The 25791-nt window shown below is 42.6% G+C and overlaps 1 long non-coding RNA gene and 2 pseudogenes across 1 annotated transcript in view; all 3 read right to left on the bottom strand.

The window, feature by feature from the left end:
• Positions 1-25791, bottom strand: part of LOC141092043 (uncharacterized) — a 564362-nt gene that overhangs the window by 35811 nt on the left and 502760 nt on the right. The window lies entirely within an intron of this gene.
• On the bottom strand, positions 13329-13448 carry LOC141092044 (U2 spliceosomal RNA; annotated as a pseudogene).
• LOC141092045 (U2 spliceosomal RNA) lies at positions 17606-17705 on the bottom strand (annotated as a pseudogene).

Genomic DNA, 25791 nt, shown 5'->3' with positions numbered 1-25791 from the left:
GTTTTTCTTATTCCGATACCGGAAGTCCCATAGACTTGAATGGGACTTCCGGTATCGGAATCGGCGATACCGATACTTTTTTTAAAGATCGGCCGATACCATCCGATACGATACTTTGAAGTATCGGACGGTATCGCTCAACTCTAGCCATGGGCCATTTGGATATTTATAAAAATTTATAAAAACAATGATATGAAAATGATCCTGCTATATTTTGTTAAACAATTAATTCACCCCTAATGTGATGGCTGGAGCTGCCTCTCTTTGCGCACCTCTGAAGCCGGGAGGCGTACATTCAGCTTTGGTGGCACACTGTGCATGTTTGGAAGTTTAGAAGATGGCTTCTGGCCATGCGCAGTGTGTGCCTCTGAATCAGGGAAGCATACACCCGGCTTCAGAGACACAGTGACGCTGCTGAAAAGAGTGGCACTAGTGCGCTAGATTTGCATAAGCAGTGGTGACGCCGCTTGTGCAAACTATGTTATCATGCCCACAGGGCATGATAACATAGTCAAAGCCCTAATAAACATAGGAAAAGCGGAGGTTATAATTGCTTTTCTAAAGCATTTGTTTAACTGATCTACCATATTTTTCGGACTATAAGGCGCTCCTGACCATAAGACGCACCCCAGATTTTCAGAAGGAAAATAGGAAAAAAAATTAATGCATCAAATGGGGATCCATCTTACAGTCCAAATTTAGCTTACTGGGGGAGGATGACTTGGAGTGCTGGTGGAGCTTGGTCCCAGGAGGTATTCAGTGGTCTGGCGATGATCTGACTCTCATACTAGGTTGGTGCGGCAGGTTCAGCAGTGCTCGGCGGTGCAGGGGCACTGCCGACATTTTGTGAAAGCCCGGAGCCACCAAACATCCAATGTTGCAATGCGGTAGGCTCCGGGAAAAAGACAGCCCGTAGGCGACGCATGTGCAGAATGAGAACTCGGCACTAAGATTTCGTCTCCCGAGTTCTCGGGATGAGATCTCGATGCTGAGATCTCAATCTCAACATGTGCCAATGCATTACAGCAATGGAAGTTCGGAGACTTCAGGCTTTCAAAAAATGTCAGCAGAGCCCCCGCACCACCGAACCTGCCACAACAGCCTGGGATGGGAGTCAGACTACACCCTGCAGCATCGTACTACCAAACACCCCCTCTTCCCAGCCCAGGGCCGGGAAGTAAGTATATCACGACTATAAGATGCACCCCCATTTTCCTCAAAAATTTTTTGGGAAAAAAGTGCATCTTATAGTCCGAAAAATAAGGTTTGTTTTACAGGGCTGATTAGGGAGGGAGTTTAATCACACATAACTGAATGCTGCTGAATTGGAGTGCATAGGGGACCTGGCAGATTGCCTTTAATCCTCAGAGGGTCATAAGATAAAAGTCTATACCTCTGGAACCGTATGGCATATTTTTAAAAAATAGAAAAATAGAATACTTAGGGGAACACCATTAATAAAATAAGAGCAAAAAGTAGCCACTTTTGACTTATTAACAAATCCTCTTTAATATACAACACAGATTTCTGGCTGTGGTTTGGTTTGCATTGTTAACTTTGTGATGACACAGTGATCATTAAAAGGGTTCATAGTTTTTGCTTTTATGCTCTTGCTGTCATTTGGAGTTCCATGCATTCAGTAGTCTTCTGACAGATCACACAGAACTGCTAATACTATAACATACCCTGCTAAGCAAGCATGCTTAGGCAATATTATACACTAGGATTAATAATACTACAGTACTAAAGACATATTATATGTCTAATAATTGGGTATATGCATGTACTTCACATTGTTGTGCCCTTGATTACATTTGCTCCTGGTACATTATATCCCTATATGTGTGGTATTAAGTTACCAGCTTTGGAAAAAAATAAGGAAATCATGATACTTTGTCACGACATGTCTATGCTATATATGTCTATGGATGGCCACCAAGTGGTTGTGATGTGCAATGCAGCCTGTCGAGGAGCTTTGCTAACATGTCGTGATATTGTATTGTATTTGTTAAATGGGATATTAGAGTGTTTAACCAAATATAAATCAGATTTAAAAATGTTCTTCATTTTTATTGGTACACATAGGCTCTCTGACTGAGCACTCCATCCATCAGCCTACGGTGGTTTAAATAACAGCAAGATCATGGCCGGACACAGGTATGCCCGGTGGACTGTACAACATATATGTACAGCGGGATGATAAAGGGAGAGGAAGGCCCTAACAGTAGGGAGTGAGGAACGGGACACCTCCTGACTCCAACCTGTGCCTGTCCCTAAGCTCCTCCAACACCTTATGTGGGTCCTTCTCCCCACCACCATCACACGCTTAGTCCCTTACTGTCACCTCACAATACCCTAGCTAGTGCACTGCTCGGTAAGGACACTAGCTTCGCCACTGCAGATATTATTACACAGAGAAAGAGAAAACAAGGGACTGAAAAAAAAGGATAAAACTTAGCTCAGAATCTGCTGCTATGCCCAGCAAAGTAAACGTGACCTGATAAACAGGACTCCAACAGCAGCAATACCACGGCCAAAGGAGAACTCCACAAAAACCTAGCTGGTCTGCATAGAAGTAACTCTATAACCGACAATCAGCTGATGGGTCATGTGACTATTTAAAGGAAGATGGGAGTGTTTACCAACCAACATCAGGAAGGAAGCTGCCATTAACTTTTGCTGGACCAAAGGAAAAAAAACTACATTTAAATTCCAGCAGATCCAGAGCTGCCACAAATTCCTTAATGATTCATGACATTGTCAGGCCAGGAAAGGAATCGCATTAGTTTAGGCTCCCAGCAAAGAGGATTGCCTTGTCATGGCTGCTGGACACACAGGAATTTATATGCTAAGTATCTTTGTTTCTTTCTCTATTTTCTAAAGCAGTAATGCAATTCCAATTTCATATATTTCATGTTTGCATGCTATAGTGTTACAGAGTGTAACTTTGTTTGTTATATATGGAGGTGGCCACTCTTAGTATGCACCTGTTCACACTTTTTCTCTGTTTGGAAGTGATGGTCAGTTTTTAATATGTGTATCGCAGCCTGTCAAGGATTTTTGATAGCATGTCATGATATGGTATGAAATTTGTTTAATTGGACAATAGCATAATTAACCAAATACAAATTATATTTAGCAATGTTCTTCATTTTTTTTCACATATTATACTATAGGATATGACAATACTAAATTCTCCATCAACTTATGACGTGGGTCAATAATAGCTAAACAAAGTCTTGCTTTGCTGTACCACCAATTAAAAGTTGATTGCCTGGGTGCTGAGAGCAATTAATTGGCCATTGAGAACAATGCCCAGCTGCTGTTGAAGAAACAGAAATTGGTGCTAATTGGCTTTGCACTGCCCGGGAATAGAGCGTTATTAATGACAGCTCTTGTCAGAGTCAGGTTAAATAGCAGCCTTTAGAAATCACAAAAAAAAGTGACAATCTCCAAACTGCATAAACCCACCAAGGCTATGCCGAGCAGTATATGGTTTCTTAACTCTCCTTCCTCAGTGTGCTGATTGACAAACTTATTCCCAGTTGCTGATCTAAGCGTGAGAAACCCTTTATTAAAACCGCTTTGGAAATCTTATGTCGTTGGCGCCACTTTAACTTGTTCTGTTGCTCGTCTGAATTCCAGACAGAAGATTGATGCTGCTGTGTGCATTCACAGATTATTCTGTCACTGTCAGGTAATATAGATTGCGTGGTTACCTACTTCTATGGTGCTTGGGAACCTTTCTTTTCGATGTTCGGGTTTATTTAACTTCATTCTACACCAGATATTATACTAAATCATCTTTTGTTACAAATATTTTTTAGAAGTAGTGTACATCAAATATCCTTTCCCTTCAAACTTTTTAAAAGTTTTGATAAATTGCAAAAGTTCCTTTTTTCATGGACAAAAAAAAGGACAAAAAGAAGTTCCCGCTCACCATCATATACAGTAGTTCCACAGAAGTCCAGAGCAATGTCTCTGCCTAAACACAATGTAGATACAACAAGGTAAAAGATAATCCTGCTCAATGAACGAGCAATCTTCAAATTGGAGGACAAAGGTTAAAATTTCATGTTGGTAACATGGCTTAAGATATCTATAAATCTCAGGTGCATGGCATCGTGATTAAGGGTGTTATACACCTGAAACGTGTAGATGTCCTAATCCATATCACCAACATGAAATTTTTACTTTTGTCGTCTGATTTACATCTACCTACCAATAAAAAAAATTGGCAGGATTATTTTTCCTTGCTTTGAAAGAATAGAGACGCATCTCTATAAAATTCAATCTTTGACAAATTTACAGAAGTAAGACAAAATTCTCCGGGACGTCATGGCCAATCTTATATTGGGGAAAAATTACTTTCTTAGGGAAGTTTGATATATTTTTTGAAAAACTAATTCCAATATTTATAGCGTTGAATACTATTACCATGCACCAGCAGAACCGATGGAGGGAGGATGATTTACAGACCACCCCCCACCTATCAAAGAAATCAATTTTGCAAATAGTCTTTATTAAATAGTCACCAAAATGTTTTTACACCTCCAATGTAGATCTAAGTGTCTCCTAGTTGTAAGAGACGGCACAAGGTACCAGGAAAACCTATAGTTGACTTATGAGATATTTAGGGATGTTCTTTCCATTGAGAAAGCATCAGTGAGCTGGATGCTGGGAAATAAAGTGATGATGCACCTGGAAATTATAAGCTGGCATAGACTCTTACCTTAATTTTGACCAGTGTCTATCTTAAAGAGTCACAGTCATTTTAATAAAATGATGTCTCTTGGAATATAGTGATCCAAAGATGTTAAGATCAGCTGTATCCTCTAGGTCCAACCAAACTAGAAGGTTAAATTCCAAAATGTCCACCATTGTAGCTACAGTTTTGGCTTTTCTAACAAGGTTCTAAAATTTAGCCTCCTAATTTGGCCAGACCTAATTTATGGAATTGATCTTTACATCTTGGGATCACTATGTTCCAAGAAGCATCGATTTTTAGTAACTTTGTCGACTTTTTCATTTGAAGTCATGTTTTATGTATTCTGAATACGGTATTTTCATTATGTTATTTTAGCCCTACATACAATGTTTATTTTTTTCTAATTGACATCTTATTTTTAAATGTGCATTTAAAATGAACAATATATGAGTTCTGCTTTTTATTTTTCCCCAGGCATTTCAAAAAGACCACTTGTTTACTGCACTAGAATCATAGAATCATAGAATCGTAGAGTTGGAAGGGACCTCCTGGGCCATCTGGTCCAACCCCCTGCTCAAAGCAGGATTCGCTAAATCATCCCAGTCAGATGTCTGTCCAGCCTCTGTTTGAAGACTTCCATTGAAGGAGAACTCACCACTTCTCGTGGCAGCCTGTTCCACTCATTGATCACTCTAACTGTCAAAAAGTTTTTTCTAATATCTAATCTGTGTCTCCTCCCATTCAGTTTCATCCCATTGCTTCTAGTCTTTCCTTGTGCAAATGAGAATAAAGTTGATCCTTCTACAATGTGACAGCCCTTTAGATATTTGTAGACAGCTATTAAGTCTCCTCTCAGTCTTCTCTTTTGCAAACTAAACATTCCCAAATCCTGCAACCTTTCCTCATAAGACAGGGTTTGCAGACCGGTCACCATTCTGGTCGCTCTTTTCTGAACTTGCTCCAGTTTGTTGATGTCTTTTTTAAAATGTGGTGCCCAAAACTGGACACAATATTCCAGATGAGGTCTGACCAAAGAGGAGTAGAGGGAAATAATGACTTCACGTGATCTAGACTGTATGCTTCTGTTAATACATCCTAGAATTGCATTTGCCTTTTTTGCTGCTGCATCACACTGTTGACTCATATTCAGTCTGTGATCTATTAGTATACCCAAGTCTTTTTCACATGTGCTGTCACTTAGCCCTATTCCTCCCATTCTATATATGCTTTTTTCATTTTTATTGCCCAGATGTAGTACTTTGCACTTCTCCCTGTTAAAAACCATTCTGTTAGTTGCTGCCCACTTCTCCAGTTTATTTAAATCTTTTTGAATCCTCTCTCTCTCTTCTCTAGTATTAGCTATCCCTCCTAGCTTTGTGTCATCAGCAAATTTAATCAGTTTACCCTCAATTCCTTCATCTAAATCGTTGATAAAGATGTTGAACAATACAGGGCCCAGGACAGAGCCCTGTGGTACCCCACTTGAGACATTCTTCCAACTGGATGTGCAGCCATTTACGACCACTCTTTGGGTCCGATCACTAAGCCAGTTATGAATCCACCTAACAGTTGCCTTGTCCATTCCATACTTAGTCATTTTTTCAATAAGGATTGTATGAGAGACTTTGTCAAATGCTTTGCTGAAGTCAAGATATACTATATCTACTAGTATTTGGAACTTTGCATTGATACAGACTTTTGCTATAATAAGATAGTAGCGAATTGTCTTCCATTTAAATGTATGGAAATATATTGGTGTGTTTGCATTGTGATAGGAGCGATAGAAAGGAAAACTTAGCCCTGCTATTTATCCGTCATCTTTCCTTTGTGGAAACATCCTCCAAGTTCATTCATATTGTCAGATGAGCCGGCGTTGAATAGCTCGGGATGACATGTATATAACAGCAGGCTGTGGCCACACCAGAGATCTGTTTGATCAGTTGCCACTGGCCTATTGTCTTTTTTCATCCTCCCTAACACACGAACAGACACAAACTTAGGAAGGTAAACAGAAGACTGAATAGGCAGCGAGGCCTGGCTGCTAAGTACTTGATACAGTTTCTCCTGGTTAATATGGACTGATGAGAGATTTTTATATCGTTACTGTAGACAGTACAAATTGAAACCACTTAGACAAGGTTTGCGGATTCATTTTGCACCTGTATTCACGTTTAATACACCTTGGACGAGGAGCAGCATCTACCTGTCTGTCATCATGGCTACTCTTAAAATTGGAACATCTGCTGAGCCTCAGAGCTTTAGGTCTGCAGCAGCTGTCCAAATCTTGCAGGAAATTGATTGATCCCTGTCATCACCCGCAACATGCGTATAATGTGCCAGCTAAATATGATAAAAGGACAAAACTAACCTTAGCTGCCCTTTCTGTCCATTTCCATCTGGAAAACAATGCCTTAAACTGAGAGGTAATTTACACCTACACAATTTTACTTCCATGTGGAGCATTCATAAAAATACAAAAAAAAAAATGTCTAATCAAGATATTTTTCCCATTAGGAACCAAAGAATTAACTTGAAAGAATGATGATAGATCGATGCTGAAGAACTACAAAGTAGGATTTTGGTTTTAGCAGGATTTTTTACAACGACAACAAAATCTTGAACTTTATAACATACTTTGTACTTCATTTATTTAGGATTTCCAATAACTATGCTTTTTTCATTGACAGTTTTGCCAAAACAGAATGTAGCCAATCATTGACTGCAAACCATCAAGGTGTTTTGCCAACAAACTAAGTAGAGGAGAGCAAATCTCCAGGATTCAAATTAGGGAGATTTGCTCAAATTCAGAAAGGAAGTTTGATGCGCATAGAATTTATTTGATATGAATCAAATGGGCTGATTTTCTTTAAAAGACATTGCTTTATTTTTTATCATTAATGGTTAGGCTTACTAGGTGAGGTGGATCCTCAAAGCCTAAGGATCGGGTAGGCACCTGGTCCACGGGTGACTAGGCAGCAGACATTTGAGGCATGCTGGAAACAGGTAGTAGATGACATGGAGACCGCAGACAGAAAGTAGAGGTCTTGGAGACCGCAGACAGGTAGCAGAGGTCCTGGAGACCACAGACAGGTAGCAGAGGTCCTGGAGACCGCAGACAGGTAAAGGAGGTTCAGTAAGCCACAGTTAAACAGAAGACCAAGAGAGGTGGCAGAGGGGCTGGGAGTCACAGTCAGACAGCAGACATCCTGGAGACCATGGATAGGTAGCCAAGATACAGGAAGCTGCATTTAGACAGGAGATGTCCTGGAGACTGCAGACAGGTAGCAGAGATACTGAAAGCTGCAGGCAGACAAAAGGCAGCCAGGACTAGGAGCACAAAGTCTTAAGACCAAGATACATGTGTGTCTTGATGAGTCTTATATAGGCCCAGGCAGACGATCATATGGGACCACACTGGGCTAACCGCAAAGCCCAACGTGGAGCACAACAGAATTCAGCAGACTGGCGTGAGGGGAGCAGAGCCCATATTGGGGACAGGGTCCTTAACACTAGCATAATAAACAAAGGGGTAGGAAATGGTTAAAAACAATAAAGTATACTAGCCTCACCTCACGCCCTTCCTACCGGAGGGAATGACCGAAGAACTGGGGGGGGGGGCTGCAGTGGCTGACAGGTGAAGGCGAGGTGAATATTATGTTTCTGGTAAATTACAATTTTTCTTGTGAAATTTGTGGATTATTTAGTTAGCTTCAATCAATTCATTCATCTCCAATATTTCTAATATTAGAAATGGAAAACTCCTTAGGTATAGAATTACATAATTGATCAATTTAAAAATATTTTTGCACACAGCATACAATGGTCTTAAATAACCACTGTACTGGCACTCCCCTGGAACCTTTTCTGGTCCCCATTGTTCTCTGTTCACTGAACTCCAATGATAGAATGGCATGTTGTCATGAGACCTCAACAGTGGTCTATTGCTGTAGCGTGCCAACAGCACAACAATGTTACATAGCGCGTTAAAATGTCAACGAGTCAATAGACTCTGGCGGGGCACCAAGGAAGATCTGCACTAGAGCATTGGTAAGGTAAGATTTTAAGACATTTCATAGTGTTGGACGACCCCAATACTGAGACAAATGTTAATTCTTTGAATATTATTCCAACATTTCTGTCCCTGTTGTAACTTCTTATGAGAAATGATTTGCCCCCCTAGGTAGACTTCCAAAATAGAGAACTATTCCAGCTTGTTTTCAGCCTAATTTGTTATGGGTAGTGATAATAGTGATGTGGTCTCCAGAGTTTTTGCAATGTTAAAGGGAGTTTGTCAGCACAGATGACTGTTCATACCAAGTCCAGGTGCTCGGTGCTTCACAGCTATTTCCACCCTTCACTGGCCATATAAAGTGAGAGCTGTCAATCAAAGAAGAGGGGGGGTGGGGGGTGGAGAGTGGGGTAATCAAGCAGGTGGGAAGGTGCATATAAAAAATTCACCTCGCCATGAAGCCCCGAGCGGCAGGACTTATTTTGAACAGTGATTCTGTGCCGAGTCCATAAAAAAAAATGGAATAATTTATTTTTTCTTTTATATGATGTGCCTGGTTCTCTATGTGTCTCTCGGATTCTCTACCTAACTATGCAATCCCCACAAAAGCTAGCAATTTAAACCCCTTTATTTAAATGAAAAAGCATTAGATTGGGTTAAATTCAATTTCCTAATAAAAAAAACACAAACATCCAAACCACTTTTTCATTAGCTGAAGATGTATATTATTCCACCAAATAACGAATTTATGTTGCTAATATTAACCCCAGATAAAACAGCCAAGGTCCTCTCTTGCTTTCTGTTTCTAAGCAGGACTTTTTCTTAAGAGAATGCTGAAAGACGACAAATCCCAGCATCAGTGGTGAGCTACTAATATCGATAAATCATATTGCTGTTAGTGGGCCCATGAGTTGCAAGAAGGCCCAGTGATGAATGAGAGCTAGCCCACCCCACTCAGCCAAGTCTCGATTTCAACAATGCTTCTATCCACAGCATTCAGATATAGCTGAAAATGACACAGGAAGCCATGAAGTCTATGTGTCTGTTGATCTGCTGCCTGGGGCCTCAGTCGTTATGCAGTACCGACCAAAATGACACATTGGGGGAACGTGGCCAAGTCATTTTTACATTTTGTCAGGCAGCACTTCTGTGGTGCCTCATAATGTGTGGGGGGAAATGTGGTGGCATCATGGTGTGTGTGTGGACTGTAGGTGCATTATACTGTGCATGGGGGGCTGTTCTGGCATCATTTTGTGTGTAGGGAACTGTGAGAGCATCATGCTAAGCGTAGGAGCATTATCCCATGAGTGGGGACTCTGGGGGTATCATACTGTGCGTGGGGTGACTCTGGGGGCATCATACTGTATTTGGGACAACTCTGGAGGCATCACACTGTATGTTTGGCACTGTAGAGTCTGTGTATGGGGACTGTTAAGACATCATACTGTGTGTGTGAGGGGAATTGTGTATTAGAATTCAGTGTGGGAGTTTATTTGTGGAACATCATACTGTATGGGTGCCATGAAAGTGGGTGAGGACACCAAGGGGCTTCAGTAGGGGTATTTCTCTGTTCATGCCACAATACAGGTCACTCTTCCTGTATATAAAAGTTGACAAGCATGCCCTTCTGAGACTCTGCGTATGTGCCTTATCCTTGCCTTCTTCGTTGAATAATTTTTCTTTTCTACAGAGGGGAGGAGGCCCATTTTGGACTTTTTCTATGGAGCCCCACGATTTCTATGTATGCTCCTGCCTAGCATGTACTTTTTTCACATTGTACATGCACAACAATCCTCTCTGATAGTGAAAAAATAGTGATAAAGAGTATGTTTCCTCCTCTTTCTTTTAGTTGGAACATGCTTTAGCGACATTGCAGAAGCGGCAGGCTCAGAACTTTGCTACATGGCTAAGTTAACCACTTCATCATTGTCACAGAACTACATACTGACAAATACAGTGTGTCCGTAAAGACAGGGTGCACTTTTGACCAGTCACTGGAAAGCAACAAAAAACGATAGAAATGTGAAATCTGCTGCAAATAAAAGAAAAACTCTCCCAGTTTCATACCTACTCAGTGCAGTTCGATGTAGGATCCATTTGTTGCCCTACACACATCCAAACGATAGTGAAGTTCTTGCCACACACGGGTAAGGACGTCTGGAGTAGCAGAGTGAATAACGTCTGTGATTCTCTGTTTTAAGTGATTAATGTCGTTGATACGTTCAATGTACACATGTCGCTTCACATAAACCCAAAAGTAAAAGTCTAAGGGCATCAGATCTGGGGATTTATTATATACTGTATACTTTCCTGTGACTGGTCAAAAGTGCACCATGACTTTACGGACACACTGTAGTAAGGGTATGCTTCCATGGCCAGGAAACGCTACGGATTGGATGCTGCATATAGCTGCAGCGTCCAATCTGCAGCGTCCAGATGTTACACCTTAGTGGAGGGGATTTTATGAAATCCCATCTCCACTATGCGTTCAATGACGCAGGTGGCAGACCTGCATAACCGGACATGTGGTGCCTCTTTATAGACTGCAGCATGTTTATTTAACTTTCAGAGACGCTCAGTCTCCGCAAGATATATTACACAGTCTATGTATAGGATGTGGTGATTCCGCATGTGTTCAATGAACACATGCGGAATCACCGAAAGTACAAAAGGGGGCAGCACTTTGGGCAGACCTGCGTCCAAAGCGCTGCCAATATACCACCTGGAAACATACCCTTAATGGAAGATCTGTGGAGCCAATGTAGCACCTTTCAAGCAAACACTCAGAGCACCATGAACGTTCATTGCGGCATGCCAAGCGATCATGCATTGTGTAATCAGCATAGGCTCGCGGCAATATGAAAATGCTAAACTGCTATCTTATGCATCTTTGCGTTTGGTTTGTTATATATGTATTTGTGGCTGCAATGACAAGTTATGACCACTGATAAAATTGGGAGATCCATGGACCTGGCAAAATTAAAGTACATTATTTTCTTAATCTTGCATTGTAAACACCATGTCAAAATAAGACAATAATTAACCTATAATAGAAGAAGAATTAACTGATGTGTAATAATATGAATAAATTAATATTGATGTTAATATTGAATAAATCAGTTTTGTGGAAGATAACAAGATAGAATATTGACAAAAGTTTAACATTATCAAAAGTCTAGATTCATTAAAAAGAAAATATTTCTAAAACTATTTCTAAATAATTGTTCTAGGTTTATAAAAGATTAAACTTGTGGCCACGATTTGGAAGAAATGTGAAAGAATAGAAATTAAAAGGATTGTGTCAGATGAGATTTGCAAAGTGGCAATATCATACACAAGCTCAGTAATAATCACCTTGCGCTAATTAAAGAGAATTAAGAAACTTTGGGTAGAGTAGTGCGCATATATAATGTGTGTAATAAGTGTACACTGTCTAATCAAACTAATGAGTCTATGCTTGTTTTTACAAGTAGTTACAGGGAAAGGTTTCGAATGGATGAATATCTGTTAAAACATTTGACGATGTATAGTCTCAGGTTATGTAGAAAAGCTTCATGGCTGAACTTGGTTATTATGATATATTTACTTATCAGAAGTTTGATAAAACAGAAATAATTGACTACCCACCATCAATGTTCTCGCAATTGGCCATATATGATAATTCTGTGGAAGAGGCAGCAGAAAAAAATCTGATAGTGATGAGTGAACATGCTCGGGTAAGGTGTTATCAAAGTATTCAGGAGCTAACCGAGTGACTTCAGTGTGCTCGAAATATATGTTCGAGTCCCCGCGGCTGCTCAACAGCCACAACACATGTAGGGATTTTCCGTTTGTTAGACAATCCCTGCATGTGTTGTGGCTGTCATACAGTCGCGAGACATGCAGCCGCGGGGTCTCGAGCATAGTATTCGAGCACGCCGAAGTCACTTGGTTAGCACACGAGCATGATAACACCTTATCCAAGCACGTTCGCTCATAGCTAGAATCTCATAGTCACCATAAAGTAAAGACCCCAAAAATTCAATGTGCATGTATATGTGGCATAACATTCACATAAAGTATACGAGAAGCAAAATGACCATGGGCTACCTTCATTAAAAAACTATACATTACTGCCCAGGTCAGAAGGGCATAGTGTATGTTTGTCCCTTCACACTTTTTCCATGACAATTTTTTGGCTATTTCCAGACCCTCTTTTTGGCAAGGAAAGTTCCATGTTTAGATAATTATGTTATAAACTTTATATTTACTCTGCCATTAGTGTGTTTTTTTAATTTAATCTGATTAATAAGTGAAATATTTAATACATTTTGGGACTAAGGACAGAAATTGATATTCCTGTAGTATATAAAAAAGGGGGTAACATACAAACTCTATACTGACAAGTTCCTTCCTGACATAAAAACTTCAGAACCTGAAGTACACATCTCTAGACTACATCTCACTATCGAGCTGCACCGTGTCTTGCATTCTTTTATTCCCAGCAGGAAAAGTTATTATGGGTTTAAAAAGACATGCAAGAAAGACTGTATGCAGCTGTATGCTTACAGTTGGATTCGTCACCTAAGACATCCACGAAAAAAGTCACATACAGTTGGCATATGTTTTTTCTTTTGGTGCACCAGTCCTGGATGTACTGCAATACCATATCAATGCATGGAATTGACAGAGCAAGCTCTCCTTCCATCTCCTTATTCTAAAAATCCATTTAACCCCTTAAGCCCCAAGGGTGGTTTGCACGTTCATGACCGGGCCAATTTTTACAATTCTGACCACTGTCACTTTATGAGGTAATAACTCTGAAACGCTTCCATGGATCCCGGTGATTCTGACTTTGTTTTCTCGTGACATATTGTACTTCATGTTAGTGGTAAAATTTCACTCAAATAACTTGCGTTTATTTGTGAAAAAAGCAGAAATTTGGTGAAAATTTTGAAAATTTTGCAATTTTCCAACTTTGAATTTTTATGCCCTTAAATCACAGAGATACGGCACACAAAAAACTTGATAATTAACATTTCCCACATGTTTACTTTACATCAGCATAATTTTGGACCAAAATTTTTTTTTGTTAGGAAGTTATAAGGGTTAAAAATTGACCAGCGATTTCTCAGTTTTGCAACACCATTTTATTTTTACGGACCACATCACATTTGAAGTCACTTTGAGGAGTCTGTATGATAGAAAATACCCAAAAGTAACACCATTCTAAAAACTGCACCCCTTAAGGTGCTCAAAACCACATTCAAGAAGTTTATTAACCCTTTAGGTGCGTCATAGGAATTTTTTGAATATTTAAAAAAAATGAACATTTAACTTTTTTTTCACAAAAAAAATAATTCAGGTTCAATTTTTTTTATTTTACCAAGGGTAACAGGAGAAATTGGACTGCAAAAGTTATTGTGCAATTTGTCCTGAGTACGCTGATACCTGATATGTGGGGGGGAACCACTGTTTCGGCGCATGGCTGAGCTCATAAGGGAAGGAGCGCCGTTTAACTTTTTCAATGCAAAATTGGCTGGAATTCAGATCGGACGCCATGTCACGTTTGGAGAGCCCCTGATGTACCTAAACAGTGGAAACCCCCCACAAGTGACCCCATTTTGGAAACCAGACCCCCCAAGGAACTTATCTAGATATGTGGTGAGAACTTTGAACCCACAAGGGTTTAACAGAGGGTTATAACGTACAGCGGTGCAATTAAAAAATCATATTTTTTCCACAAAAATGATGTTTTCACCCCCAATTTTTATTTTCCCAAGGGTAACAGGACCCTAAAAGTTATTGTGCAATTTGTCCTGAGTACGCTGATACCCCATATGTGGGGGCAGACCACTATTTGGGTGCATGGCAGAGCTCGGAAGGGAAGCAGCGCCATTTGATGTTTTTGGCTGGAATTGAGTTCGGACACCATGTTGCGTTTAGAGAGCCCCTGATGTACCAAAACAGTGGAAACCCCCAACAAATGACACCATTTTGGAAACTAGACCCCCCAAGGAACTTATCTAGATGTGTGGTGAGCACTTTGACCCTTCCAGTGCTTCACAGAAGTTTATATATATTTGGGCGCATGGCAGAGCTCGGAAGGGAAGCAGCGCAATTTGATATTTTTGGCTGGAACTGAGATCGGACACCATGTTGTTTTTGGAGAGCCCCTGATGTATCAAAACAGAGGAAACCCCCAACAAATGACAGCATTTTGGAAACTAGACCCCCCAAGGAACTTATCTAGATGTGTGGTGAGCACTTTGACCCTTCCAGTGCTTCACAGAAGTTTATAACGCCCGGCGTGAATATACAAAAATCATATTTTTTCCAAAAACATGATCTTTTAGTCACCAATTTTTTTATTTTCCCAAGGGTACCAGGAGAAATTAGACCCCAAAAGTTGTTGTCCAATTTGTCCTGAGTATGCTGATACCCCATATGTGGGAGAAAACTACTGTATGGGCACACGTCGGGTCTCAGAAGGGAAGTAGTGATGTTTTGGAATGCAGACTTTGATGGAATGGTCTGTGGGTGTCATGTTGCTTTTGGAGAGCCCCTGATGTACCTAAACAGTGGAAACCCCCCACAAGTGACCCCATTTTGGAAACTAGACCCCCTAAGGAACTTATCTAGTTGTGTGGTGAGCACTTTGAACCCCTCCAGTGCTTCACAGAAGTTTATAACGACCGGGCATGAAAATAAAAAAATCGTATTTTTTCCACAAACATGATCAATTAGTCCCCAATTTTTTTATTTTCCCAAGGGTAACAGGAGAAATTGGACCACAAAAGTTGTTGTCCAATTTGTCCTGAGTACGCCGATACCCCATATGTGGGAGAAAACTACTGTATGGGCACACGTCGGGGCTCGGAACGGAAGTAGTGATGTTTTGGAATGCAGACTTTGATGGAATGGTCTGCGGGTGTCATGTGCGTTTGGAGAGCCCCTGATGTACCTAAACTATTGAAACTCCCCACAAGTGACCCCATTTTGGAAACTAGTGTGATGAGCACTTTGAACCCCCAAGTGCTTCACAGAAGTTTATAACGCCCGGGCGTGAAAATAAAAAAATCATTTTTTCCACAAAAATGATATTTTTGCCCCCAATTTTTTATTTTCCTAAGGGTAACAGGAGAAATTGGACCCCAAAAGTTGTTTTGCAATTTGTCCTGAGTAGGATGATACCCCATATGTGGGGGTAAACCACTGTTTGGGAGCATGGCAGAGCTTGGAAGGGAAGGACCACAATTTGACTTTTTCAACTCAGAATTGTCTGGAAATGAGATCAGACGCCATGTTGCATTTGGAGGGCACCTGATGTGCCCAAACAGTGGAAACCCCCCAATTCTAACTCCAACCCTAACCCCAACACACCCCTAACCCTAATCTCAGCCCTAACCCTAGTTCTAACCCTAGCCCTAACCCTAGCCCTAACCCTAGCCCTAGCCCTAACCCTAACCCTAACCCTAATTGGAAAATGGAAATAAATACATTTTCTTTTAATTTTATTATTTTTCCCTAACTAAGGGGGTGATAATGGGGGGTTTGGTTTACTATTTATGGTGGGTTTTTATGGTGTCACACGCTAAAAGACGCTTTTTATTGTAAAAATAGATTTTGCATCACCACATATTGAGAGCTATAATTTTTCTGTATTTTGACCCACCGAGTCATGTGAGGTTTTATTTTTTGCGGGACGAGTTGATGTTTTTATTGGTACCATTTTCGGGCACGTGACATTTTTTGATCGCTTTTTATTCCGATTTTTGGGACGCAGAATGAACAAAAACCAGCGTTTCATGAATTTCTTTTGGGAGGGTGCGTTTACACCGTTCCGCGTGCAATAAAATTGATAAAGCGGTTTTATTCTTCGGGTCAGTACGGTTACAGCTATACCTCATTTAGGTCTTTTTTTATGTTTTGTCAGTTTTATGCAATGAAAACTATTTTATATAAAAAATTATTATTTTTGCATCACTTTATTCTGCGAGCTATAACTTTTTTAATTTTTTCGCTGATGATGCTGTATGGTGGCTCGTTTTTTGTGGGACAAGATGATGTTTTCAGCGGTACCATGGATATTTATATACATCTTTTTGATCATGCGTTATTGCACTTTTTGTTCGGCGGTATGATAATAAATCATTATTTTTTGCTTTGTTCTTTATTTTTATTTTTTAAGGGGTTCGCTAAATGGGTTAACTAATGGGACAGTTTTATAGGGCAGGTCGTTACGGACGCGGCGATACCATATATGTGTACTTTTATTGTTTTTTTTTTATTTCCAAAAAATGAATTTATTGGGGGAATATTTTTTTTTTCTAATTTATTTGTCGATTTTAACACTTTTTTTTTTTTAACTTTATTACATTGTCCCAGGTGGGACATCACTGTCCTGTGACAGATCGCTTATCTGTCACATCACAGATCACTGTGACAGATCAGCAATCTGTCACAGGCAGTGCAGAAGGCTTCCTCATGCCTGCGCTTTGCAGGCACTGAGGAAGCCAGCTCCCTGCAGGCCCCCGAAGGTCCCCGTCGCCATCTTGGATTTGGGGGCCTGCAGGAAAGGAGCCCCCAGCAGCAGCGCTGCACATTGTGCTGCCGTGGGGGGGCTCAGGGAAGCATGGAGGGAGCCCCCTCCCTGCCGATGCTTCCCTTTAACCCCCGGTACACCGCGATCGTGTTTGATCGCGGTGTGAAAGGGGTTAACATGTCGGGGGCGGTCCATGATCGCCCCTGACACATTGTGCCGGGTGTCAGCTGTGATAATCAGCTGACACCCGGCCGTGATCAGTGGCGCTCACCACGTGGGCGCCGCTGATCTCTATGACGTACTATCCCGTCCCTGGGAATTAAGTCCCAGGGCACATGGACGGGATAGTACGTCCTATGGGATTAAGGGGTTAATATATGCTCCTAAGAAAGGGGACATATAACATATTAGATTGATAAGAACATACACTCCACTTGATTTTAGCCAAAAGACCGAGAAGTGCAAAATCTGCTTTATTTAAAAAAAGCAGAATCTGTTTTTCTTAAAACCCCACTCCGGTGATTATTTTTATTTGCCTACGTGTTAGACATCATGTGCATAAGTGTAATATTGGTAGTAATATACTTACCAGTCACCGTCTTCTTTGGTATCAGTGGCACTCCATGCTTTCCAATGTCACATCACTGCATCTGTTACCAGCTGGCTCACTGTGTTTTGCGGAGGTCACATTCTTAATGTAAGTCTGAGACTTGGAACAAGGCTTTTCAGCGTAGACTTGCATTGAGAAAATTTAATAGGTGACCTTCCCCCCATGCGGCAACAATTGTGATTCAGCAGGTCAAAAATGTAGTCGCGTGATGCCGGAGTGCCACTGAAAACGGCAGAAGACAGCAACTGTTGAGTACGCTGTTACCATCATTACTCTCAGATGAATTCTAACAAACGGGCAAATAAAAAATTCTCTAGGATGAGGCTTTAAGTGTTGGACTTTTTGTTTTGTGGGAGTTTTTTGTTGGTTACTTCTTAGAAGGTTTCTCCTGCATTCAGACTAGAAAGCCAAGGGAATGATCTGAAAAAGAGCAGATAGTGTAAAGGTACTGTCACACTTAGCGATGCGCCAGCGATCCCGACCAGCGATATGACGCGGTCAGGATCGCTGGTGCATCGCTAAGTGGTTGCTAGTGAGCTGCCACACAGGCAGATCTCACCAGCGACATCGAAGGGGTCGGGGGTCGCTACTTACCTGTCACACTAGGCGATCCTGTCGTCCTCTCACCCGGCTCCACGCTCGTCGCTCGTCTCTACACAGGAAGCACCACAGGAAGCTGACGAGAAACGGTCCAGGATGTTCTCGCGCGATCAGCGATAACCAGCGGGGGAGCGGGTCGTAGGTAAGTATCAGACATAGCGATATCGCTAGCAATATTGCTATAACGTCACAAGTTATAGCGATATTGCTAGCGATATCGCTAAGTGTGACAGTATCTTAAGAGCATATCCTTCCCCTGGCCTGTGTCCCTGGACTGCAATGTAATCAGGCCTGAGTCAACAACCAGTGGGGGGAGTCTGTCTTTATTCTCGTCAGCATGGGACTTAAGGCCCCCTTACATTTAGCGATGCACCAGCGATCCCGACCACGATATGACCCGGTCAGGATCTCTGGTGCATCGCTAAATGATCGCTAGTGAGCTGCCAAACAGGCAGAGCTCACTAGCGATGCAGCAGCGTTCGGCGGTCGTACTCACCTGTCAGACGCGGCGAGTGTGACCGTCTTCCGCCTGCGTCCATGGCTCACTCGTCGGCGCCAGCAGGAAGGCGACGACGAGAAATGGACCAGGCTGATCTTGCGCGATCAGCGTTAGCCAGCTGGGGAGCCGGTCGGAGGTGAGTATCACATGTAGCAATATCGCTAGTGATATCGCTGCTGCGTCACAAAATTGGTGACGCTTTAGCGATATCGCTAGTGATATCGCTATGTGTAAAGGGCCCTTTATCTAATACAAGCGTGTAGCTTATGGAAACTTCTTAAGTTAGCCACATAGTCAAAAGTAGGTGGGAGACCTTCCCCATGGAGGGGTGGATCCCTGGACACATAACAATAGACACATGTTTGGCCCAGGCAGTTGAGTGCTGATGGGCCAAGGGCTAGGATCTTATGCTGAGGTGACATCCTAGTGTCCGTGTGTGTAGAGTTAGAAGCTGCCACATGGAATGGTGTTATGTCCCTCATCTGTTGGATCCATTTAACTCATTCCAGGATTATTTTATCTTTTCCCTAACATTGGATTACCGGGTGACGCCCCTGGAACTGTTTCCCTCTTGGTGTGGACTCATTGTGGACTCTAAGAGCCACTATTGATAGTTTATGTTCTATGCTCCTTTTCTCAATAAATCCCATTGGATTGATCTTTGGCCTAGTATCCCCTCATGCTCTGTTGCTCACACTGTCACAAACTGGTTGGCAGCGGCGGGATCAGAGCAGATGGATTGGAGGACAGCAACCCATTAACATCTGAAACCAGAACCTTAGGATACAGGACTGTGTTGAGCTTACAAACAAAGGCCCATGAATTAGGAATTGACTACAAAGGGCTGTCCAAAGAGCAACTGATGGAGACTCCGGAAGAAGCTTGCCTGCAAGATGGCACAGAGGAAGGATTTCCACAGCAAGGGGAGGAAAGGCGGGAGCTGGAGGTAAATACCCAAAAAAGTCAGTGGGTTGTGTGGTATGAGGAGGAGATGGCATTGCTTGGGGATAAGGCCACCATAGAGGATAAGAGGGAGGTCATTCGTAGAGCTCAAGAGAGGGCATTGCTGGAGAGATAGCTAGCTGTGGAAGCAGCTGGAAGCCCCAGACAGACTGTATCCACAGCATCCACCATGAGAGAATTCCCCAGAGTGTCCCTCAAGGTCTTCAAGCTGTTTAATGAGGCTGTACGTGACATTGAGAGCTTCTTCCTTGACTTCGAACATCAATGCCGATTAATGGAAGTCCCGGAAAGGGAGCGAGTCAGACATCTGGTGGGGCTTTTAGAGGGTGGAGCTGCTGAAGCCTATAGAGCTATGGACCCCTGGTGGAACTGTGAGTATGGGGAGGTAAAAGAGGCCATTCTTGAACATTATGCCATAACTCCAGACACTTACAGAGCGCAGTTCCGCTCCTTAGCCTGTGAGGGGAAAGTGTCTTTCAAGATATACTGTATGCCCACAGGCTCAAACAAGTATGTCGCCACTGGCTGGTGGGAGAGGGGGCCTTAACTTGGGATGCTTTCCTCCAGTTCATTATAAAAGGAAAGTTCTACGTCAAATGCCCCGCTGAGATCCGGGAATGGGTGTGTGAGAGGAAACGAGCGACAGTGGAGCAAGCTGCTGCTCTAGCTGATGAGGTTCTCACCATCAAACCTCATTGGAAAAAAATGGTAGTCGGTGACAAAAAAAACTACCAGCTCTCTAACCTTGGCGGCCTCCAATGTTCACCATTCCACCAGACTACCAACTCATGGGGAAGCCCGTGTAAATGTACCTCCAATTACTCTTGCCTCATCTTTGGGAGTACGACATGGAGGAAAAATTGTAAAGTGCAGGTGTTATGGATGTGGGCATCCCGGGTATCTGCAGGCCACATGCCCAGCTATCAAGTGGAGAAATCATTCTCAAACCCAACAACCACCTCCTGCACCTTCACATGGATTTCAGCCTCCAGGTTCCCTTACCTCCGAGTGCAAGTGGGAAGTAGTGCGATACTGCACAGATGTTACCAATGTGGGCAGCCTGGGCATCTGCAAGACACCTGTCCTCAGGGTCAATTGAGGAGCGACCCTACACCAAATCGGCCTATCAATTATTTACAGTCAAATACAATGCAGGAAGAGATGCCACCCCTCCAAATTGACTTGCCTAATGGCTCAGAAACCCATGTTCCACCATTAGGGGTTTATGGGGTGCAGGCCACAGCCATCAGTTCCTTTAATTAGGGATGAGCGAGTATACTCGTTAGGACTCGGTACTCGGCAAGTAATGCGGTACTCGCGGTACTCGAATCCTGGCGAGTATTTCACTGCTCGTCTCACAATATTCGGCACAGTCCCCGCACAGCCCAGCACAGTCCCCGAACAGACCAGCACAGTCCCGCAAAGCTAGCACAGTCCCGCACAGCCCGGCATAGTCCTGCACAGCCTATCACAGTCCCACACAGCCCGGCATAGTCCTGCACAGCCTGTCACAGTCCCGCACATCCCAGCACAGTCCCCGCACAGTCCCCCACAGGCCAGCACAGTCCCAGCACAGTACCTGCATTCTGGCACAGTCCCCGCACAGTACCTGCACAGCCCAGCACGGTCCCACACAGCCCGGCACAGTCCCCGCACAGTACCTGCACAGCCCAGCACAGTCCCGCACAGTCCCCGCACAGTACCTGCACAGCCCAGCTCAGTCCCGCACAGGCCAGCACAGTCCCGCACAGTCCCCGCCCAGCCCAGCACACACGCGCAGCCCATTACTCGCATTTCCCATAGACTTGCATTGGACTCGCTACTCGTTATGAGTAACCGAGTATTAGGAGGTACTCGTAACGAGTACAGCGAGTCCGAATACTTCACTACTCGCTCATCTCTATCTTTAATCCTCAAGGAAAGCACTTACAGGAGGTCATGCTGGATGGTCAGAGAGTTCTTGGTTTTTGTAACTCTGGGGCATTTCTCATCATAGCTGATCCCAGAGTGGTTCAGCCAGCGGCAATACAGCATGGACCTGGGATTACCATTGAATTAGCTGGAGGCAAAAGGAAGAATATCCCGTGCAGAACTGGACTTTGCCTTTGGGGTCAAGCAATGCGTGGTTGGGGTGATGAGTGACCTGCCTGCGGATATTGCCCTAGGAAATGATGTGGGAGAGCTACAATGTTGATTTGTGAGTGCATGAGGTAGGGTTTAAGTCAAGTAGGAAGTAAAATTTAGCCCTGACCACGTGTACTTGACAAGTAACCTGTAGAGGTCACTAGTCTGTACACAAGTTGGGGGGGAGGGGTTGTAACAGCGTGTCCCTCCACCGGCCAGTTTTCCTGGACTGCAATGTAATCAGGCCTGAGTCAACAACCAGTGGGGGGGAGTCTGTCTTTGTTCTCCACAACATAGGACTTATCCAATACAAGCGTGTAACTTCTGGAAACTTTTTAAGTTAGCCACATAGTCAAAAGTAACATAGTAACATAGTAACATAGTTATTAAGGTTGAAGGGAGACTTTAAGTCCATCTAGTTCAACCCATATCCTATCCTAACTTGCCCTAACATGTTGATCCAGAGGAAGGCAAAAAAACCCCATGTGGCAACAGTAGGCTTCACATTGGGGAAAAAAATTCCTTCCCGACTCCACATACGGCAATCAGACTAGCTCCCTGGATCAACGCAATATTAAGGAGACTAGTGTATATACCCTGTAATATTATACTTTTCAAGAAAGGCATCCAGTCCCTTCTTAAATTTTAGTAGTGAATCACTCATTACAACATCATATGGCAGAGAGTTCCATAGTCTCACTGCTCTTACAGTAAAGAATCCGCGTCTGTGAGTATGCTTAAACCTTCTTTCCTCCAGACGTAGAGGATGCCCCCTTGTCCCCGTCACAGGTCTAAGAGTAAAAAGATCATTAGAAAGGTCTTTGTATTGTCCCCGCATATATTTATACATTGTAATAAGATCACCCCTAAGCCTTCGATTCTCCAAACTAAATAACCCCAAGTGTAATAACCTGTCTTGGTATTGCAGACCCCCTAGTTCCCTAATAACCTTGGTCGCTCTTCTCTGCACCCGCTCCAGTTCAGCTATGTCTTTCTTATACACCGGAGACCAGAACTGTACACAGTATTCTAAGTGTGGTCGCACTAGTGACTTATATAGAGGTAAAATTATGTTCTCCTCATGAGCATCTATGCCTCTTTTAATGCATCCCATTATTTTATTTGCCTTTGCAGCAGCTGCTTGACTCTGGCCACTAAATGTGAGTTTGTCGTCCACCCATACACCCAGGTCTTTTTCAGTGACTGTTTTGCCCAGTGTTTTACAATTAAGCACATAATTATACAACTTGTTCGTTCTACCCAAGTGCATGACCTTACATTTATCCCCATTAAAGCTCATTTGCCATTTATCAGCCCAAGCTTCTAGTTTACATAAATCCTCCTGTAATATAAAATTGTCCTCCTCTGTATTAATTACCCTGCAGAGTTTAGTGTCATCTGCAAATATTGAAATTCTACTCTCTATGCCCCCTACAAGGTCATTAATAAATATGTTAAAAAGAAGCGGGCCCAAAACTGACCCCTGTGGTACCCCACTGCTAACCGTGACCCAGTCCGAGTGTGCTCCATTAATAACCACCCTTTGTTTCCTATCCCTGAGCCAGCTCTTAACCCACCTACACATATTTTCCCCTATCCCCATTGTTCTCATTTTATGTATCAACCTTTTGTGTGGCACCTTATCAAAAGCTTTTGAAAAGTCCATGTACACCACGTCCACTGCATTCCCTTGGTCCAGTCCGGAACTTACCTCTTCATAAAAGCTTATCAGATTAGTCTGACAGGAACGGTCTCTTGTAAACCCATGTTGATATTGGGTCATAAGGTTATTCTTCTCCAGATACTCCAGTATAGTATCTCTTAGAAAACCCTCCAGGATTTTACCCACAGTTGAGGTTAAACTTACTGGCCTATAATTTCCAAGTTCAGTTTTTGTCCCCTTTTTGAATATTGGCACCACATTTGCTATACGCCAGTTCTGTGGTACAGACCCTGTTATTATGGAATCTTTAAAGATTAAAAATAGTGGTCTATCTATGACTGTGCTTAATTCCTGCAGTACTCGGGGGTGTATCCCATCCGGGCCCGGGGATTTGTCAATTTTAGTGATTTGTAGACGCCGCTGTACTTCCTGCTGGGTTAAGCAGGTGACATTTAATGGAGAATTTTTATCCCTGATCATGTTATCCGTCATGGGATTTTCTTGTGTAAATACTGTTGAAAAAAAGTTATTTAGCATATTGGCTTTTTCCTCATCCTCATCCACCATTTCACCCAGACTATTTTTAAGGGGACCAACACTATCATTTTTTAGCTTCTTACTATTTATGTAGTTAAAGAATATTTTGGGATTATTTTTACTTTCTCTGGCAATGAGTCTCTCTGTCTCAATCTTTGCTGTCTTGATTTTCTTTTTACAGAATTTATTTAATCTTCTGTATTTAGTTAATGCCTCATCACTACCTACTTGCTTTAATTCTCTAAATGCTTTATTTTTGTCCCTTATTGCGCCCCTTACAGCTCTATTTAGCCAAAGTAGGTGGGAGCCCTTCCCCATGGAGGGGTGGATCCCAGGACACAGAAAAATAGACACATATTTGGCCCAGGCAGTTGGGTGTTGATGGGCCAGGGCTAGGATCTTATGCTGAGGCGAGATCCAAGTGCCTGTGTGTGGAGAGTTAGAAGCTGCTACATGGAATGGTGTTATGCCCTCAACTGTTGGATCCATTGAACTCATCCCAGGATTATTTTGTCTTTTCTCTGGCTTCGGATTACCAGGTGGCGCCCCAGGAACTGTTTCCCTCTTGGTGTGGACTCATTGTGAACTCTAAGAGATGCTATTGATATTTTATGTTCTATGCTCCTTGTCTCAATAAATCCCATTGGATTGATCTTCGGCCTGGTGTCCCTTCATTGCTCACACCATCACAAATAGTCCACAGTATTATGAAGAGTGCTTAGGAGGGACAGAAAATCTGTAAAGTGAAATATTATCCAATAACGGCAAAGCAGGAAGTCTTTGAAGTGTAATTTCATCCAAACGCAGTAGAGACGAAAGTCTTAAAAATGTAGCTCCAGCCAATAGCTGCAAAACAGTAAGTGATGGAATAAGTGGAGCTGTTGCGTTGACAATTTGCTATACAGCTCAGTAACGTGCAGCATATGGTACTATCTGTTGTGCACATTTCAACCCAAACATAATAGCAGTTTTCATTATCTTGCCTGTTTACCACCCTTCTAAAAGTATGTGCACACTGAGTTTTTTATTTTTTTTCCCAGTGGGTCAAAAAAAATTCTAGTGGGTCCCCTCTGAATAGAAAAAGCCTGAAAAACCTTTCTAAAAAAAAATTAAATGAGTGTGAGTACACTTTCATCTCCCTCTCCTATCAGCATCGGCAGCATGCTGCTTTGTCATCCTGTGTGCAGCAATTGGCCACTACACACAGAAGAGGGAAATTAGAGTGTGTGCATACTGCTACTTCAGAGGCCGAGTGCGTGCACCCACAGTGTCGATGTGTTCACATATCCCTCTCCTGTCAGCATCAGCTACCTGCTGCTTAGTGTTCCTGTGTGCAGCAATCAGCTGGTACACACAGGAGAGGGAGATGAGAGTATGTGCATACTTACACTGCAGGGGCTGAATATGTGCACACACAGTGTACCTCCCTCTCCTGTCAACATCGGCTGCCCACTGCTTTGCCCGGGAAGCTAAGGGGGAGGTTCTAATCAGGACACACTGTTAAAAGGAAATGCTCACTTTATCCAGGAACAGGATAAATGGGCAACTTATGAC

This window comes from Dendrobates tinctorius, unplaced genomic scaffold (genome assembly GCF_039654945.1).
Source record: "Dendrobates tinctorius isolate UK_male_01 unplaced genomic scaffold, ASM3965494v1 ptg000057l, whole genome shotgun sequence".
NCBI lineage: Eukaryota > Metazoa > Chordata > Amphibia > Anura > Dendrobatidae > Dendrobates > Dendrobates tinctorius.
This window is presented reverse-complemented; position numbering and strand designations above follow the sequence as displayed.